At 38.5% G+C, this 19,181-nt stretch overlaps 1 protein-coding gene across 5 annotated transcripts in view; it reads left to right on the top strand.

The window, feature by feature from the left end:
• Positions 1-2,007: 2,007 nt before the first annotated feature.
• scn8a (sodium channel, voltage gated, type VIII alpha subunit) overlaps positions 2,008-19,181 on the top strand; it is a 98,582-nt gene continuing 81,408 nt past the window's right edge. For 3 of the 5 annotated variants that reach the window (XM_031895985.1, XM_031895987.1, XM_031895986.1), the window contains exon 1: positions 2,008-2,267. The gene's annotated coding sequence lies outside the window, so the exon portion shown is untranslated. 5 annotated transcript variants of the gene reach the window in all.

The raw sequence follows: 19,181 nt of genomic DNA, 5'->3' as shown, positions 1-19,181 counted from the left end.
CTGTTCAAATAGGTTACACAGAAGTCCAAGGGACTTGGTTTGTAAAGAAAGATATGGTGGCTCCAAACTTAATGTTCTGTTGTTTTTGTGTTGTATCCTAAATGAGCTTGGTTCCCGTATTATTACTGTGTCCACTCCTGGCTTAGGCTTCTACCCATTTACATTTCTTTCACTCCCTCTCTCTTCCAGTTTTTATTTTAAATAAATAAAGAGCTTTAAAGAAAACATTCATGCAGATATTCTTACATGGTATTGCAAATGCAAAGTGTTTCCTCTGTTATCTCCTTGGGATTCCTGATCAACCCAAGTGCTGTGGCACTTTCTCCAGTCACAGGGAGCTAACCTTTTTTTTTTTTTTGTCCACACTACCTACCTGCTGATGCTAACACCTTACTAACCTTAATCCTGGGTTAGGGCTATCTAACTGGTCCCAGCCCAGATGTGGCCATCCAGAATATTTTGTATGGCCTTAGGAGCTCCTAAATCCTTTGGGTGCCATCATTTTATTATAATTTGTCCCCAGCATGTAGTATTACATCATCCCATTATATTAAATTTGACTGCACTGTTATAACAGGATCTAACATCAGTAATATAGTCCAGTCTGTAGAATTCTAAGGTGTCACAAAGGAGAGTAGTGGGAGCATTCCAAGGCTAAGTAAAATAAAAGTCGAGTATAAAGGAAGTGTGATTGATCAGGCCAATTTTATTACAGCCATTTGGTTGTAGCACCCCCCACCCAATCCTTTATTGGTTGTTTTGTGATTTAAAAAAGGGCTTTTGTCTTGGATATTTCTCAGTAAGGAACAGCTTGTAACACCAATACTTTTCAACAAGAGACACTTTTCCTAAGAAATGTAACTCTGCAAGAAGGTTCCAGCCTATAAAAAATATGACTGGAGGGACTACCATATGGAGTTTACCTTGGTATGGTGTGGTGACTTGGTAATTGTTTGATCATCACTTTGTAACTAAAACCCCCACTTTTTTAAATGTATGCTAAATTACTAGAAAAACAGGGGGCCAGAGAATGTCCATTTATTAATTTCTTCTTTTGAATTCTAAAGTCAATAACTGTGCCCTCAGTCCCAGGACTAGTCCATATATACAGGAAAGCCTTTCAGTGATAATGGTATGTTCCAGGCCTATGTGTAAACAATAGGAGCCACAAGGGAGAGAGGTGCCAGACTTTCCATCTAATTACTTTTTAGAAAACCTTACCATGTATCAGTGTGTTGGTATTCGAGAAAAACAAGTTATATCCAATGGCTTGGCTTACTGTCAAGGAATGTTAACTATAACAATTTTCAGGGGCACTATTTATTTGAAGACAGGCCTTGTATACATGTGGGTTTGTAGCCCAGTGATATAGTTGAGATGAACTTAACAGTATCTTGAAGTACATTGATGCTTGGCTGGTGAGTGGCTCAAGGGGCAAAGTGTGCCATGTAAGGTACCAATGGTGAGCCAATACAGCACAAACAGCAGCATTGTGCTACCTGAACTGCATGTCACCCTTTGTCTCCATTGTATTAGGCAGCCCTGCCAGACACTGTGCAGCCCCCAACATTACACACACCCCTATGAACCCAGGCAAGTTTTCCTTGGGGACATTTTGCTGCCTGAAACACGATTTCCCCTTTCCCCTGCCAAGTGACTATGTTTGTTATTGCCCTGACTGGTGAGTGTATGAGGACCGAGTATGGAGCCCAGTGAGGCTCAGCCCGGTAGCAATAGCTGCCAGTGAAGCAGGTCGCCATGCCAATGCCATCCCTTCCGTTACTCTGCTGCAGGACCCAATAACTTGCAGTTACAACGCTGTTTGTTGGCCATTTTTGCGCACCTGGGACATTGCCAAGGACACAAATTCCCCCGGGAAGATAGTAAGACAATTGAGTCTCCTCAGGAATGAGGGTCGGGACTTCCCAGCTCCTCACACGCACAGCACCCCGGCCGTGAGTAACCGAGGCAATTAGGAGGCACGCATGCGCCCCCCGCCGCACTCATAAACTTGTCTCCCCACCGCCACACCGTCCCACCGTCCCACCGCCCGCTTCCTTCCCTGCCTTCCCGCATCTCCGCGGCTCCTCCCACTCACAGTGCGCTCACGTGACCGAGTGATGTCATCAGAGGTCCTTCTCTCCCTGTAGAATGTAGCAGCAGCAGCAGCAGGCAGCATGGCGACGGGCGCAGTTCCTCCTGCTGCAGCCTCCCCACCTCTGCAGTCCGGCGGCGCCTGCGGGGACTCGCTCTAGAGCTGCGGCCAAGTAAGTGCGCGGGTGACAGAAAGCGGCTACAAAGACGCAGTCTGACGCCGAACGTGTGTCCGGGATAGCATTTGCTGCCAGGATTATTGCACAGATTTGAGAGATGGAGTGAATGCTGGTGCCGTGGGCCCGGGATGGGGGGGGGGGTAGGGTTCTGGAGATCCGGCTGCTCCAACGGGTGTTTGCCGCAGAGGCATGTTTGTCCCTCCGCTCCCGGGTGCAGTGGGCTAGGGGGAGCCGTGTCACTAGCCCCACAGTGAGGCAAAGGCAGAGCATGTGCCCGGTCCCCCTATAACTCTTTGCTAGTTGGTTGATGCCTGAGTGGTGCAGGGGCCCCGGGAAGAGATGAATTGGGTTAGGGGACACCAACTTTCGACCTTTCATTAATGCTTACACTACAGCTCCCAGGCTCCTCTGCGAGGCACAGATGCTATTATGTGTAGTTTGAGCAGGAGGGCCGCAGGTTGTGAGTGCCTCATTGCCTTACCTGCGCACGGTGTATGGCCGACCTTTGCTGTATGTACAGTAACAGTGACCCCCTCCTCACCCTCTAACTTACTCCTGGGGCCAATCTGCACGCACTTCTCTCCCCCAGCAGCACAGTGCGGTTCTACACAATCCCAAGGTGTCATCACTTTCCGTCCCAGCCCCTCCCTTGGCTGCTGCCAGCTCTACATTGAAACGTATGGCCAAGGGTTATGGGGCTGCGATCGGCTCTATATACCGTCCTGACTGGGGGTGCCCCCTGCCTACCGTGTCCCACTTTAGGGAATGAGGACCCTTGCACCCCCTCCCCAGTCATGTTCTTAAAGCTGTATCTGAGTTTGGAGGAATGCGGGTGTGGTAGGTGGGTATTTCTGCATGCTCTGCAGTCCGTATTGCTCTGCAAAGGGGATTTATTCATGATATGGAAGGATTACTGTGCCGGGAGGCTGCTTGTACAGTGTAGGGCTCCATTCTGATTCGGCATGTTGGATTGAGCCGGCTCCGCTACACTGCAGCAATTTTTTCCTCTTCAAATGAATCCTATGGCCCTTACGCCCCGCAATGAAAATGCACTGAGGAAGCCCCTCTGCCTTGCCGTATGCAGTATATGATTGCAGGGACGTCCTGTATGCGACCCTACACTTGTTATAAAGGGGGGATGCTGGGGCATGTAGACTTGGAGGGCCGCTGGTTGGTCATCTTGCAGTATTCAGAATTGGACTATTGATATCACTGCGCTAACATCTTGCTGCTTGTAATGTTAAATATCCCAGTTATTTCTCTGCATGTGTGCTAGTGCTTAACTGGGGCTGTCCCGCTCAGCTATGACTCCCAGAAACCTCCAATGTGGGGAGTCTTTTTTTATTTATTTTTAATGTTGCTCTACAGATGGTTAAGGGGCAAAGGATCCCTGGCGCAGAGTTCAAGCCTGATCACCTGTGTTGGTAGTTTACTATACAAAGCTCATTGAAACATGGACTTGGAGCCGGCTTTTTGCGGCTCGTACTATTGCAGGGGTTCTATATTTATTAAACTCTCACCTTTATTTTAGTGCAGAAAGTGCGTTCCTGCCTAGATAGCTACTGTAACGCATGCCGGCCTCGGTTCATGGTGCTGAATGGACAGCTCCATAGGGTTACTGGCATCAGATCTATGTGGCAGCGATCATGGTGCTGAATGGACAGCTCCATAGGGTTTCTGGCCTCAGATCTGTTTTGGAACGATCGTGGTGCTGAATGTACAGCTCCATAGGGTTTCTGGCATCAGATCTGTTTGGTAGCGATCATGGTGCTGAATGGACAGCTCAATAGGGTTACTGGCATCAGATCTATGTGGCAGCGATCATGGTGCTGAATGGACAACTCCATAGGACTGGCATCAGATCTGTTTGGGAGCGATCATGGTGCTGAATGTACAGCTCCATAGGGTTACTGGCATCAGATCTGTTTGGGAGCGATCATGGTGCTGAATGGAAAGCTCAATAGGGTTATTGGCATCAGATCTATGTGGCAGCAATCATGTTACTGGCATCAGATCTATGTGGCAGAGATCATGGGGCTGAATGGACAGCTCCATTGGGTTTCTGGCCTCAGATCTGTTTGGGAGAGATCATGGTGCTGAATGGACAGCTCCATAGGGTTACTGGCTCAGATCCGTTTGGGAGAGATCATGGTGCTGAATGGGCAGCTCCTCATTGCTGCTGTTCGCTCCGCACTGTGCAGTAAGATTAGTCCTTAAACCCGCCTTGCATTATGGTGCTGGGATGCTGGCCTCATTTTGTCCAAATAGATCAGTCATTCTGCCTTCCTTGGGGCTACAGTGCTGAATTGACACTTCTTGATGATGGTTAGGCCCATTTGGAGGATCTGAATATGTTTTACAGCTTCCTTTGAGTTACTAATACAAAATGTTCTATTTGTTGGACTACTCGTTGGATTTATAATGTTTTTTTTTTTTTTTTTAAATCTTGATCCTTTCTAGAGCACAATGTTGAATGTGCAGCTTATGAGGCTTGCTGGGCGCAGGTTGTGGGCTGGACAGATCTGTCCTTATTCCTGCTTTAGATCAAGATGCTGCATTAACAAGTCGTAGGTTGTTGGTTTTATGTTTTCTTTATGAAAACATAAACATGGACAGGTCTTAATAAATGGGGTACTCAAAATGTTTTGATAATTGGTTCCTGTCTTTGCTTTTAAGATCCATGTGACTTATGTGCATCCTTGGTGCTGACTACAAATTATGGATCAGAATATAGAATTCCGCCAAATTGGTTACATATCAATGCAATGTAGGGCCATATCTAGCCCAAGGCCTCAAATGTAATTTTTTTCCTGCCCTGGTTGGCAGAGGGGTAGTATGGAGGTACCTGAGTTGTTAAAATAATTAACAATATCTGATACCTGATTCAGATCACAGTTCTGTATGAAGATCTCCTGATGAGTGCTTTTTCTTTAGTGTGCCTTAGCTCACAGTCCTGAATAAGCAGCTTGTGCACATTGCTTACCCCAGATTGCATTAGTGAATAGATAATTGCTATTTACTTGCCTTTTTTGTAGTGCTAAAAGGGCTGCTCATAATGACTGCTTGACTTAATCATGGTGAATGGCCATAGATCAATCCTGATGCTGACTTTAGAGCATAGTGCTGAATGGGCATCTCCTGAGGCTTATACTATGTTCACACAGTGGCTATTTGTTTATCTAGCAATATACCTCTCTTATAAAAATAACAAAACACATACATTTCATTCAGTTCTTTTACCTATTCTTTGTATACTTTATGAATCAGACCTCTTTTGGTGATTGCTCGGGCCACACTGTAGAGTGAGATATATTATGCTAATCCTTGCCTCAGATGAATGGGTTTGAGAGTACAGTTCCTTTAGTTTGCTGACCTCAAATTTTTGGTTCTTAGTAGACCAGTCCGATACGGGTTAAGATCATAGATGGACATAATAGATGATTTATGATTTACTGCTGAGTAAACATATCCCAGAGTGCAGGATAGATAAATCCTGTCAAATAGTTTAGCCTAATCTCAAATTGTAGTGAATAGATTATTTCTGTTTATTTGCCATGGATTATGGATTTATAATGTGTATTGCCAGGTTCAGATAGGGGTGTAGAGCTCCAGATGTTTTCTTGCCTCATACTGTAAATTCAATTAGTGATAGCCACCTGCCTAAATTCATGGTACTGCCACTGTTATGTACTATATTCCAGCCTTCTAAATCTTATCAAGAGATATGGTAGCAAAATCAAGTAAAAATAAAATGATCCATAATAATTACTTTACTTTTCAGTACTGATTTATGTTTGAGAGGTATATTTTAGAGAAAGGTATTTTACAATTCCTATATAATGCGTAGTTTTCCAGAATGGCTAAGCAACTACATTAGCCATGCAGTAGCCATCAGTAGTAATCCTGAGTCAATCTATTTAGTTCCATTACATGACAATTAATTGCATTCCCACGTAAATCCATGGTTCTCCCACTATTGCTTTTTGCAAACGTGTGCCTTCATATGAGAATGGTTTATATAAAGGTAGTACAGACGCACACCTTTCAGTGCATTTCAGGTGATACAGGTTGAGCAATTAGAATTTCAGTATGGCGTGTCTTGTAGTTTTGTGCAATAAAGTGATAGGCCAGTGCTTAAAAACAAGCCAATGGCTTAAATAAGAATTTAAAGTTCTTTGAAAAAGGTCTAGAGCTTGTCCTCAACAATTTTTATTCTTTCTGGTATTTAAGTGAAATTAAATGTATTTAAAGTCACAGTGGGACTTATTTTACATTTCATGGAGAGCCCTACACCTTGACACTAAGGGTATAAGTTTAAGGTTAAGATATCACCCTTAGTGCCAAATTGGGATTCAATCCATTATCCAGAAAGCTGTGAATTACAGACAGGCCATCTCTAATCCTTTTTTTTTTAATGATTTCATTTTTCTCTGTAATGATAAAACAGTACCTTGTACTTGATGGTAATTAAGCTCCATATTGGCTACAAAACAATCCTAATGGGTTTATTTAATGTTTAAATAGTTTTAAACAGGCCCTAAACATTCCAAATAATGGGTCTCATACCTATGTGTGTAAACCTTAATCTCACCTCTGAAATCCTCCACTATTTTTTTTTCAGAGTTTGACTTGGTGCACTGGCATAACATCTGACACAAGCACTTTTGAGGCTATACTGTGCGACTGTGTCCTACTGTAGTACTGTATACATGTTGTTATACAGTATATAAAATTAAAACAAAGTTCCTATCAGTCTTATTGGACTTGCCCTTGAAACATAAAATAAAGGGTGTGCTATGGTGGCGGTTTGGATACAGGTTTTGTAATTTGCCACTAGAAAAACATTATTGTTGGTATACACCGAGGTCTTTATTATGATATGAATAAACAATGTGTAATGGTTGCCCCTATCTTGCATTGTGCGCCCATTTTGATAGAACAACATTTAGGTCAGAAGCCTGAAAGCTCTAATTTGATGTAACTTTAGACCAGTGTTAATCTTGGCCTGCCTGTGTCCCTCCATATGTTGGTGAATTGCAACTCCCATTTGATGGCCTTTGAGTTGCTCCTCATCATCTGGAGGGTCACTTTTATTTTTTATTTATTTTTTGATATTGAAGCTGAAAATGTAGTTTCAGGTGTTCTTGCTAAACATATTTTAGTCTCACACCAGCAAATTGTCGCAGGTTTAGGGGCAGCACCCAGCTGACTGTCTTGCAGCTGTGTGTCACTACATATTGTTTCTCCCAGCTCTGTTCTCAGGTCTGTTCTTCCTGCTACTATATTATGATTTGTTTTCTTTTCTGACCTTGCAAAAAAAAGCAGGTGTAAATTCCTTTTAATTTTATGTAAGCAGAATTTGTTGGTCTGTTGTATCTGCATAAAGGGAAAATGTAGGTAAAAACAAGCTGCTCCATAAGAATGTATTTTGTAATATTTAATAATAGTACAACAACATTTTATGTTTCCATGCAGAAAAGCCTCTGACTCTTTATATTTCAGACTATGTTGCTTCCTTCAATATGCTTTTGTCTGCCTTCCTAATTTTAAGATCATTTGTATCTTGTCTTCCACAGACAATCATGAAGTAACATCCATATATTTCCTAGCCCCCTCTGTTTATATGTCACAAGCCTGTATTTTTGTCATACAGGTATAGGATCCATTATCCAAAAACCCACTATCCATAAAGATTCAAATTACAGAAAGGTCTGTCTACAATGCTAATCAAATAATTCCAGTTTTTAAAAAAAGATTTCCTTTTTCTCTGTAATTATAAAACAGTATCTTGCGTTTGATTCCATTTAAGGCATGTTAATCCTTATTTGAGGCAAAATAATCCTATTGGAATATTTAAATGATTTTAAGTAAACTTAAGGTATGGTGATCCAAATTATGGAAAGATCCCTTAGCCAGAAAAACCCAGGTCTCAAGCATTCAGGATAGCAGGTCCCATACCTGTATTCTCTCTTTATTATTTTTGTTGGACAGTTCTTAGAATCCACCCACCTTACAATAGACCAGCTAGTCACTGATGTGTGTGACATGCTCGCTAACACAAAGCATGCCATTGATTGATTGGAGCACAACTGTTGGACATGGGGCAGCGCCGGTCTCCTGCTCCTCCAGTCTCTTTAACCAGTGCACAGTACTAAGAGAGTTTACCAACTGCCCTTAATAAAAAACAAAAGGCTATTACAAGTCACCTGTACTGTGTGACAACTGTATAGTTTGAGAAATCCTTTTTTCAACAGTAGACGTGTATGACCTAAGTTGACACAACTTCACAACAGCCACTGTCTGCCTGGCAAATACTGTTGGATGGTTTTCTCTCACTTTTTTCCCTATACTTTTTTTTTTTTTTTTTAGAAATTAATGGAACATTAGATATTTAATTGATTGTTCTTATGGAATACAGTTGTCTTTGTACCTACTCCTATGACTTGTTCTGCAGAACATAATATTACTCCTGTTGTAAGGTAATTAGAGAAAACAGCAGAGCATTACAATGATAACCAACATAGACATCTGTGCAAAAGAAGACTATCCCTGCTCTTCCAGTTCTGAAACACCAGGAATATTTTAAATGGCAAGACCAAATCTATAAATGTAGGTTTATGGTTTGCTGCTCAGAACCCAAGATCCAGTTGCCCTATTTAGTTTCTGAAAATGCATTAAAATGGTCCATGGCAGCTTTACCTTAATAAATAGCTTTTAACATGATATAACCATACCTAATTTTCCCATTGCTGTCTGGTAACAGGACTTGAAAAGAATAAATGCGGTGGTTGCTAGTGACCTTCCCACCCTGCACCTATCCCTGTAAAGAGTAATTGCAAAGAAATAACCTGAAGTTTCAAACGGAATCTTATTTCCACTTGGAAATACATTTCCTTTCTATGAATGACTCCTCGTTTATGCTATTACTGCACCTTAAATAAATATATATGTGTAGATATAATGTACTGCTGTGCTGGCGGAGGGTACAGAATTCGTGTAAGGACTTTGTCTTCACTTAATTAGGCTGGGGGGATACTTAAAGGTGAGACAAGAAAAAATAAATATTTATTGATTTTACAATCTTGTAGGCCTACAATGCAATTTTATATGCAGAATGCAGTAGCAAAAAGTTGTTCCATTGTATGTAGGACTGCAATTAATTTCATGGGAAGTGAAACAGTTACCTTTTGAAGGCCCATTGTGTAGCAACATGACTACAAAATCTTTGAATTCACCCCACACATTATGGGTAAATTCAGCTGTGGACCACTTTTTGAGTAAAGAAATAGAGATGATAATAATATGGCAGTATTTCAGACAACGCAGACAAAAGTGCCAGATCTCAACGATTGTAAAATGCAAGATGAAATAATTCAAGAGTAGCAGAGTAACGGTGAATGGTGATGTGCTGGTTCTATGTTAGAGATCAGACCTGGAATTATACTATATGGCCCTTAAGTTAACAGTAAAATGAAGCGACCCTTAAACCCGGCACATGGCTGTACAGGTATGGGATCCCTTATCCGGAAACCCGTTATCCAGAAAGCTCCGAATTACGGAAAGCCCGTCTCCCATAGACTCCATTTTAATCAAATAATTCAGAATTTTAAAACTGATTTTCTTTTTCTCTGTAATAATAAAACAGTACCTTGTACTTTATCCCAACTAAGATATATATATAATCCTTATTAGATGCAAAACAATCCTGTTGGGTTTAATGTTTTATTGATTTTTTAGTAGACTTAAGGTATGAAGATCCAAATTATGGAAAGACCCCTTATCCAGAATACCCTTGGTCCCGAGCATTCTGGATAATGGGTCCAATACCTGTACTTCTTTAAATAATTGCCCAAGTGCTTGGGTCAGTAAATGTTTCCCCCCCACTACTATATCTGCAGTAGGTTGGTCAGCAATCATTAAGACAACATACCTCAATCAGTCCAGCAGTTGGGAACAAATTTAAGTCTTCCCCATAGCATTTTATGGAGATGCTTCCTTGTTCAGTAATGTGTCTTGGCCAGTTCAAGATAAATTTCTAGTCTCCTGCCTCAGTTGCAGGAGAAAGAAGGGTAGGGTTTGACAAAACCAGTGCTGTCCAATTTTGCACAAAGAGGGCTGAATTATAGTGTATATAGCATGTTTAAAACATTTAGATTAACCAGAAGGCCACTAGGTGCAAGTTAGCTGCATGTGTAGGGGAACCCTGGAATTACATCCCAGTGTTCTGTTCTTTAGTGCTATGTTTAGTGCTTCGCTTGTGACCTCTTGTAGATAATGCCACTGCCACACATTCCTTGCCAACCTCAGCCATTTCTAAATGTATTTTTATGTATTGGCAACTTCTGAATAATTAATTAACCAATGTTATTTGGAAATTGAATTGAACCCAATGTCAAGAAAGAACTCCCTAGCCAGTTTTATAATTAACTCTGTGGTACACATGTTTATGTAGTTTTTATGATGTTCTTAACTTATGTATTTGTATGTGTACTGTATGTTCTTCATCTGCAGTTAATCAGCACCCAGCTTACGTAAATTGTCTCTTTATTTGACATTTTATGTAGATGCAGGAATTTGTTTGACTGTCCAAAAGTTGCATTTCTTAAAATGTGTTTTTTTTATTAACAATATTTAACACACATTAATACATTCTGATCCTGGGGTACTTTATGGGTTGTGTGCTTACAAGATGCTTGGCAATGAGCTTAATATTTAATGATTTATGAATGCTTATGTAACAAAAATGAAAAACTGGTTGCAAAAAGGTGGCACTCTTATAGAAAGACAGACCTGTAGAGTTAAGGTAAGAGCCTGTATGGCATCCCTTTTCTGGAAATTATGGGAAGGCCATCTCCCATGGAGTCCATTTTAGGGTAAACTATTTTTTTCCTGTAATAATAAAGCAGTATGTTGTACCTGAAAAAGGGAGGTATGTACCCCCTGAAATGGTGTTTCTGTTTGGTATGGTACAATAAAGCTAAGGGGCTGATTTACTAAGACACGAATTCCGACCGAATTGGAAAAATTCCGATTGGAAAACGAACATTTTGCGACTTTTTCGTATTTTTTGCGATTTTTTCGGCGCCTTTACGTCTTTTCGGAAATTATCGCGACTTTTTCGTTACCAATACGATTTGCGCGAAAAAACGCGAGTTTTTCGTAGCCATTCCGAAAGTTGCGATTTTTTCGTAGCATTAAAACTTGCGCGAAAAGTTGCGCTTTTTTCGTAGCGTTAAAACTTAAAAGGCGCGATGTTTTGCGCAAGTTTTAACACTACGAAAAAATCGCAACTTTTTGCACAAGTTTTAACGCTACGAAAAAATCGCAACTTTCGGAATGGCTACGAAAAACTCGCGTTTTTCCGCAAAAATCGTATTGGTAACGAAAAAGTCGTGATAATTTTCCGAAAAAATCGCAAAATACCGATCATTACGAAAAAAACGCAATCGGACGCATTCGGCCCGTTCGTGAGTAAGTAAATGGGCCCCTAAGTGTGGGCCTCCTTTATCTACTTGAACTACATTGATTGACATGGCCATAAGTCAGGGAGTCCCACCATTAGAGGTGAAGCTAATTACATGCACAGGGATTGCTCCCAATTCCAAAATGTCATTGAAATTGATCCTAACCACTTAAGTAGACATAAGGATTGGTGATCCAAATTATGGAAAGATCCCTTATCTGGAAAGCTCTAGATCCCAAACGTTCTGGATAATAGTTCCAATACCTGTAGTGGCTTTTTGTTACAAATGATTGATTAAAGGGGTTGTTCACCTTTGGGTTAACTTTTAGTATTATGTAGAGGGTAATATTCTGAGACAATTTGCATTTGGTCTTTTTATTCATTGTGGTTTTTTTAATTATTTAAATTTTTGTTCAGCAACTTTCTAGTTTTGAATTTTAGCAGCTGTTTGGTCGCTAGGGTATAGCAATAAGCAATAAGAAAAATAGCAAATAATAGCAATAAGAACAAGTAACAATAACATTGTAGCCTCACAAAGCAGTAGTTTTTGGCTGCTTAGGGTCAGTGGCCCCCATTTAAAAACTGGAAGGAGTCAGAAGAAAGCAAATAATTCAGGCACTTTAACAAAATAATAAATAATGCAGACCAATTGAAACGTTGCTTAGATTTAACCATTTTATAACATACTAAAATTTAACTTGAAGGTATACTACCTCTGTAATGCTGGTCAGTAGTCACAGCAATTGATATTGTAGCCACAAGACTTGGAGAGCAGAGGAGGAGGGGTGAGTATTTGTAGTCGGTTGACTGTATGAATGAATATAGTTTTGATTTCAAATAGATTGGAAGGAAGTGCTTCAGCATTGAGGAACCATGGTTAATTACAGTGAAATACACACAAGGTAATAAAATATGTATCATTATAGAACAAACTCATATAATAAAAAAGCTAGATACAGCCAAATACAAGAGCACTAAACTAATATAACAAACAAGCTATGGTAGCATTTAAAACCCTAGTATTAATAAATCGACCAAATTCAATCAATTATATCAACCAACATTTTACAGAAAACTGCTATTGAAAAAAGAAAATAATTTGTACTTTTTGAAAATATTTATACAGTTTATTTTAAACGTGCCGTTACTTGTAGAGGATGCCATAGAGGTCAGACAGTAATTCCTGGTTTCTTATAGATTTATTTCTATGTAATGCTCACACCCTAGTCAAGATTGATTAAAAACTTTCATCAGCATGTTTCCAAAGGTCTAGAAATATCTGGGAGAAATTCCAGAATATGAAATCACATTTACATTTTATGTGGACATTGTTATAAAACATTTAGATATAGGGAGCTATTTCTGTTTTCAAGCCAGTAAGATTGTCTGACAAAAGCATATGGGTTAAAGGATGTGGCATAGCGAAATAGTACAGGTATGGGATCCCTTATCCGGAAACCCATTATCCAGAAAGCTCCGAATTACGGAAAGCCTGTCTCCGATAGACTCCATTTTAATCAAATAATTCAGAATTTTAAAACGGATTTCCTTTTTCTCTGTAATAATAAAACAGTACCTTGTACTTGATCCCAACTAAGATATAAATAATCCTTATTGGATGGAAAATAATCCTATTGGGTTTAATTAATGGTTTATTGATTTTTTAGTAGGCTTATGGTATGGAGATCCAAATTACGGAAAGACCCCTTATCCGGAATACCCTTGGTCCCGAGCATTCTGGATAATGGGTCCTATACCGTAGTATAAACTGATACACGTTATCACATTTTACTACCACTACTACTAATAAAACATACCAGCTATCACAAACACTGGTGTCTGCTTGACCTAAGGGTGATTGGGTTGCAGAAAGGACAGAAGTATAAAAGAGTTGAAAGTGATGTTTAACATTTTGTAAAGTAGTTTGTAGTTTTGGAAAAATCTTAAAAAAAAAAAAAAAAAAAGGTTAATATGTATAATTACTACTTTAGCTCTTACAGGAGACGGTGCTGGCAAGCCGCGTTTTTTGTCTCAGATGGGCGTTTTGTAGTCTGAGCAATTTAGTAGCTTCACTGGCCAGAGTCAAAAATGATTCAAGCACAGAAAGGGGAAAAAGAATTGGCAATATGCTGGATTCGCTTGGCACATAGGTGGGACCAGCGAATGTTCCTCAGAAGGGCTGCCCACTGCATTTCTGACCAATAAGGGTATAACAGGGGTTAAGGGGAATGCCATTAAAGTGAAGAGGAAGTGAGTCTGTATCAGAAAACAGAAAGGGATAAAACAAGTTTTCACAGTGGGGGCATCCCATATTCTCATGCAGTGAATCACATCATATGATGCCAGACACACCAGAGCTGCTGTGCAGGAAAGGAACTTTATTGTGTCATGGTGATACATAAAAATATTTTTATACAAAATGAAAAATTTGGCTATTAAATATTAGCCTTTTTTAAGTTATAAGGTTCATAAAAGATTTTTTTTCTGCTGTTCTTCTAACCTTTGGAATATGTCTGTTTGAATGTGCCTCACTGTTCATTTTATATATTTTTAAGATGCAAAAGGCATAAAAGTGCTGCATGTTGCTTTAAAAAAAAAAAAGAAGAAATAGAATGTGACAATACTATAATGCAGCAATTTAGCTCTAAAGGTTAGTGGGGCAACCAGGAAGAATAAAGATACTCCATAAGCTCATGTTCTTATGTGCACTCAAACCTTCTTTTTAAATGTGCAAGAAAGAATCCATGTGAAAGTGCTCCTAATATTTCTGTTTTAGTCGCAAGCGCCAAGAATACCCACGAAAAGTAGCCAAAGGCTTGAAATGTAGTAAATGAATTGATTGACGCAGACCTCCCTCCCTGGCAAAATAATTTCATACTACTATTGCTCTCAGTATCAAAAATGATATTCCTGTGTTGAAGGTGAAACATTCCTCCTCCGATCATCAGATATGAGATCCTTTACTTTGCTCTTCTATGTGAGGAGAGAAGTCCCCAAGTGTGTTCTTTGCATTGACCTTGAATTACATTTTAGATTTGGAAAATCCTTTTACAGCTGCCTAGAAAGAGCCAACCTATCCGGAGAAAGATGTTGAGGAGGGGGTGGGGTGTATTAATTACCACTTTTGATTTTGTTGCATATGTTTCTAGCTTGTCCAGTTTAATATTGTACCTTTCTGAGAACTTATCCTCAAAACAACATTAATTATTCAAGGTCACGTTTTGCCAACAGTTTCTACATAGGCAAAATGATCTTGCTGTTCTTTAAAAACCTAATTTTGCATAAAGAGAAAAAATGTAATTCTACAAAGCTAACCAAAATATTTTTAATTATTTTAATGTAGTTTGTAAAATGAAAGCGGTATCAGTCCTTTGCTTGTTGTCAGTGCATGTACCGTTGAAACAGGGTAGTTGAATTCTGCAATCTTCTAGCCATGAGAATACCATTCATTTATTATTGAATATTTAAAGACCCTTTAAAGAAACCATTTAGGTAAAGCTAGTGGACTGCCTAGTAGTTAACTGTACTCATTTTACAGACCCGGTGATTTATTTGCTTTTACTGCATCTTTTTTGTAGGAATGTCTTGTTGGGTTAAGCAACTGCATTTAGGTCCTATTTCTTTATCTTTTTTACTGGTGAGTTAGGCTGTTGGGGATCTTCTTTGCATACAGAATTAAAGATTTTTTTTTATAATTCAGCCTGCTACCACCAACCCACTAAGCTTTTTCTGTTTCATTGTTTTGCTGAATATTTAAAAACATTTTTGTGGTCTTGTAGTCTTGGCATTGAGCTCTTTATTTTATAGCTGACTTGATTGTGTGTTCTTTCCTTTCCGGGTAATCATTAAATAAAACAACTTTGTTTTGTCATAAGTAATGAATATCTGCTTATTTCTACCCATTTTGTGGTTGGCTTTCTACTAGGCCACGGCGGTTTTTATATGTTTCAGTGGCATTTTTGCGTATAGTAGTTTGTTCTGCAGCGTGTAGCTATTATTTACGTTGATGTTCTTTATCTTGTGTTTATTTTAGCCCTTTATGCAATTCAGTAATGCTCTTGTTTTAGAGTTAGAATGACAGAATTTTTCAGCCTTTCATGGGCCTCTGTAATTTTGTCTTTTGGAAGATATCTCAGAGGGGACCATGCTTTGATTTCTGTTCCCCTGGAGATTGCAAGTTCTAAACAAGCATCATGTGTGCCTGGCTTTTGTAACTGAATGGACAAGATTGTTGCTGTTTAACTCATTTTAAAGTAAACAGTCATTAATTTAAGATTTTAAACTTTGTATTTTAGGCTGTTGATCAAGACACTTATGGATAAAAAATCTTATTTATTTTAGCTTCAGTTAGTAGAGATGATTCTAACCCGTTATGTGGCATATCCTATTAGTCAGTATGTCCCTTATCTGTAAAGATATCTAAGCCTTATAAAAATTTTAATGTATATCATGTAGGCACATCTCACCCTTTGTTGTGACGGTTATGTAATCTCTTATACCAGGGGATTAATGCACTTAAAATCTAGTTATCTATCTGTTAAGATCAAGAATTGTTTTTTTAAAAAAGTACTTTTTTACATATTATTTTAATGATGAAAAATCTATGTTCTGCACAACCCCTATTTAATTCAGGGGGTTTGCTGCCTCTTTAAGATCCTCTCAGATTTCTTTGTTTTGACCTCCAACATACAGTATTTGAACAGATATATCATCTTACCAAACAAGCACCTTGTTTCCAAAGAGGGCAACCTCAACTTGGATGGTCTTTGTAACGGTTACATGTATTGGTACCTACAAATCTATATGATCTACCCTTGAGAAAATGTCTATTTTAAACATGATAATTTGCCTCTGGCTAGTGCATAAGCTGAATACCATTAATGGTTGTAGAGTCTCTTACCGCTAAATCAATTTCCATTAAGGAATTGCTAATATATTCCAATTTTAATGCTTTATTGGAATAAATGTTGTTGTTGCCTAAATGCATATTAGTACACTTGTCTACACGGAACCTCATCTGGAATTGGGTTGTGTAGTCTCAGAATTTTAACCAAGCCACTGAAAAATAGGAGACGTCCTACATAGATCTTATCTTACATCGTTTTAAACCATTGAAATATACAGAGATGTTTCTTTCAATGTCATATTCAAGGTCATTTATGAATAAATTATATAGAAGTGGCCCATTGGCTTATCCCTCAGGAACTCCACTTACAGCAGACTTCCCAGTAGGAAATGTCCAATTAATCACTACTCTGCATTCAGTCTTTCAACCAGTTTTCTGTCCAATTATAAATAGTTGGTCCCAGACCTATATTCTTTAATTTGCATTCTAATTATGCCACACTCAGCTCACAGATCAGAGCATATACTCTCCTCGTCTCTAAAGTATGGTATATAATTTCGGAATGTGCCAAATCGAGGATTCTGTTGAATTCCACTCATTCTTTCAAAATTCTAATTTGGTTTGGCAAAATACTTGAGAGGGGTATATATAAAAATTCGGTGTTTTGAGGTTTTATCTTTCTTTAAAACAACGACTAAACTCATTTCCACAAATGGCAGGAATTAATCAACAATTGCAAATTGAAAAAGCACAAACAAAAAGCCAGCATAAAAAAAACTCTGAAACCTCTAAAACCATGAAGCAAAGAAAGACATCTGTTATCGACTTCTACATGAACCCGACAGGTTTTAGCTGGCGTATTTTGGCATTTGGTTTTGTCACAAAATAAATAGTAAAAAAAAAATCTATTTTTTCCACAACAAATTCAGGTTTTCAGCATCAAAAAACATGAAATGCCCCATTAGTCATGTGACACATCATCTAAATATGACAAGTTTTGTTCTCCAGTTTTTTTTTTTGCTAAATGCAAAAGAATTGGATTTGGAGCATCCCTAAATTAAATGCACAGTTGTGAGCTTAATATCATTTTGCTTTCTGCAACCATTCAAGGGTATGAACTCGCAAATATAGACATTATCCTTACCATTTAGTATGCTTAATTATTTTAACATAGCTGTGAGGTACCAGTGTGCTCGTTCCCAGCATTACTAGCAATAGGAGATCAATTTATTTTGGCATTTTTATAGGTCTGGGTAAATGGGCTCATTTTCCATTTGTAAAAAAAAAAGCTCAAAATGGTGTAGCTATCCAGTAGAACCGTAGCCTATCGCTGTGTTATAATAAAGCAAGCCTCAGCACACAGGCAATTATGACCTCAAAACCACCTACACTTTGTCTCAGAGGGAATTTCTGCCTTGTATATGCAGGTATTTTTTCCTGGAAAAAATGTGCAGATCACAAAATGGCAGAAAACTCCTGCATTGCTCCTAGTAGACAATATTGGTCCTGTATAGCACAACAAATTATGAATCAGAATCATAAGTGACATAATAACAATAAAAATGTAGACTTGCTATTTTTTTTTTTTTTTTGGAGTACAAACCTGAAGACAAAATAAGCAAATAATTAAAAAAAAAAAAACACAACAAATGGGACCAACAGCAAAATTGCTTAGAGAGCCTAATTGCTTGCCAGGGCTTAATATATACACCCAGTCTGGTTACAATTATGCTTTCTAACATTTCTTTTCTATAAATGCTCATTTTCTGGTTCACCTTATAATTATCCCATTTGAAAGCCTGAAGTTCTTTAAACCAAGAATTTGACCTGCATTTTGCACCCTGAACTTCTGCTGTTGCAGATGGTGCTGCTGGTACAGGTGGGGCACTAGGTCTTACAGATATTCCAGCAAGGTGTTTTGGTATTCTTATTATCAAACAGTATTACAGGGTTATTATATTAATACTTGTCATAGGCAAAGGAGATTTTTATTGGGGAAGGCTTCTTAAAGCAATACTTTTTAATGTTTGTTTGCACTCATAAATGGTATTTTATGACTGTGTGCTTATAGGTATGTGTATATATATATATATATATATATATATATATATATATATATATATATATATATATATATATATATATATATATATATATATATATATATATATATATATATATATATATATATATATATATATATATATATATATATATAGGACCTGCGTTTGACATTCTGCACCCAGGCATCTGTGACCCATCAGAGAGACGTGAGTGCCTGATTGTTTGTGCCTTTATATATACACACACATACACAGTTTGTGCCTTTATACATACACACACACATACAGTTGACCGTTTGTTGCACATATTTGTTTGATTCAATTAAAAGTATTAAACAACTACTGCAGGAATCAGAGTTCTAATAAACAAAATGTAAAAAATTTTAGAGCAGAGTTACATTTTATTTCCCCTGCCTTAAAACATAATAGCAATTGTGGCTTGTGTACACCCTTCAACTTGATAAACACTGTTTTTCCAAGGTTCATTTAGGCATTAATAGTGATAAGTAGTTGTCTTCTGTTGGCACTTACATGTA

Source organism: Xenopus tropicalis, chromosome 2 (genome assembly GCF_000004195.4).
Source record: "Xenopus tropicalis strain Nigerian chromosome 2, UCB_Xtro_10.0, whole genome shotgun sequence".
In the NCBI taxonomy this organism is placed as follows: Eukaryota; Metazoa; Chordata; class Amphibia; order Anura; family Pipidae; genus Xenopus; species Xenopus tropicalis.
Note: the sequence above shows the minus strand (reverse complement) of the source record. Positions and strands in the feature narration are given on the sequence as shown.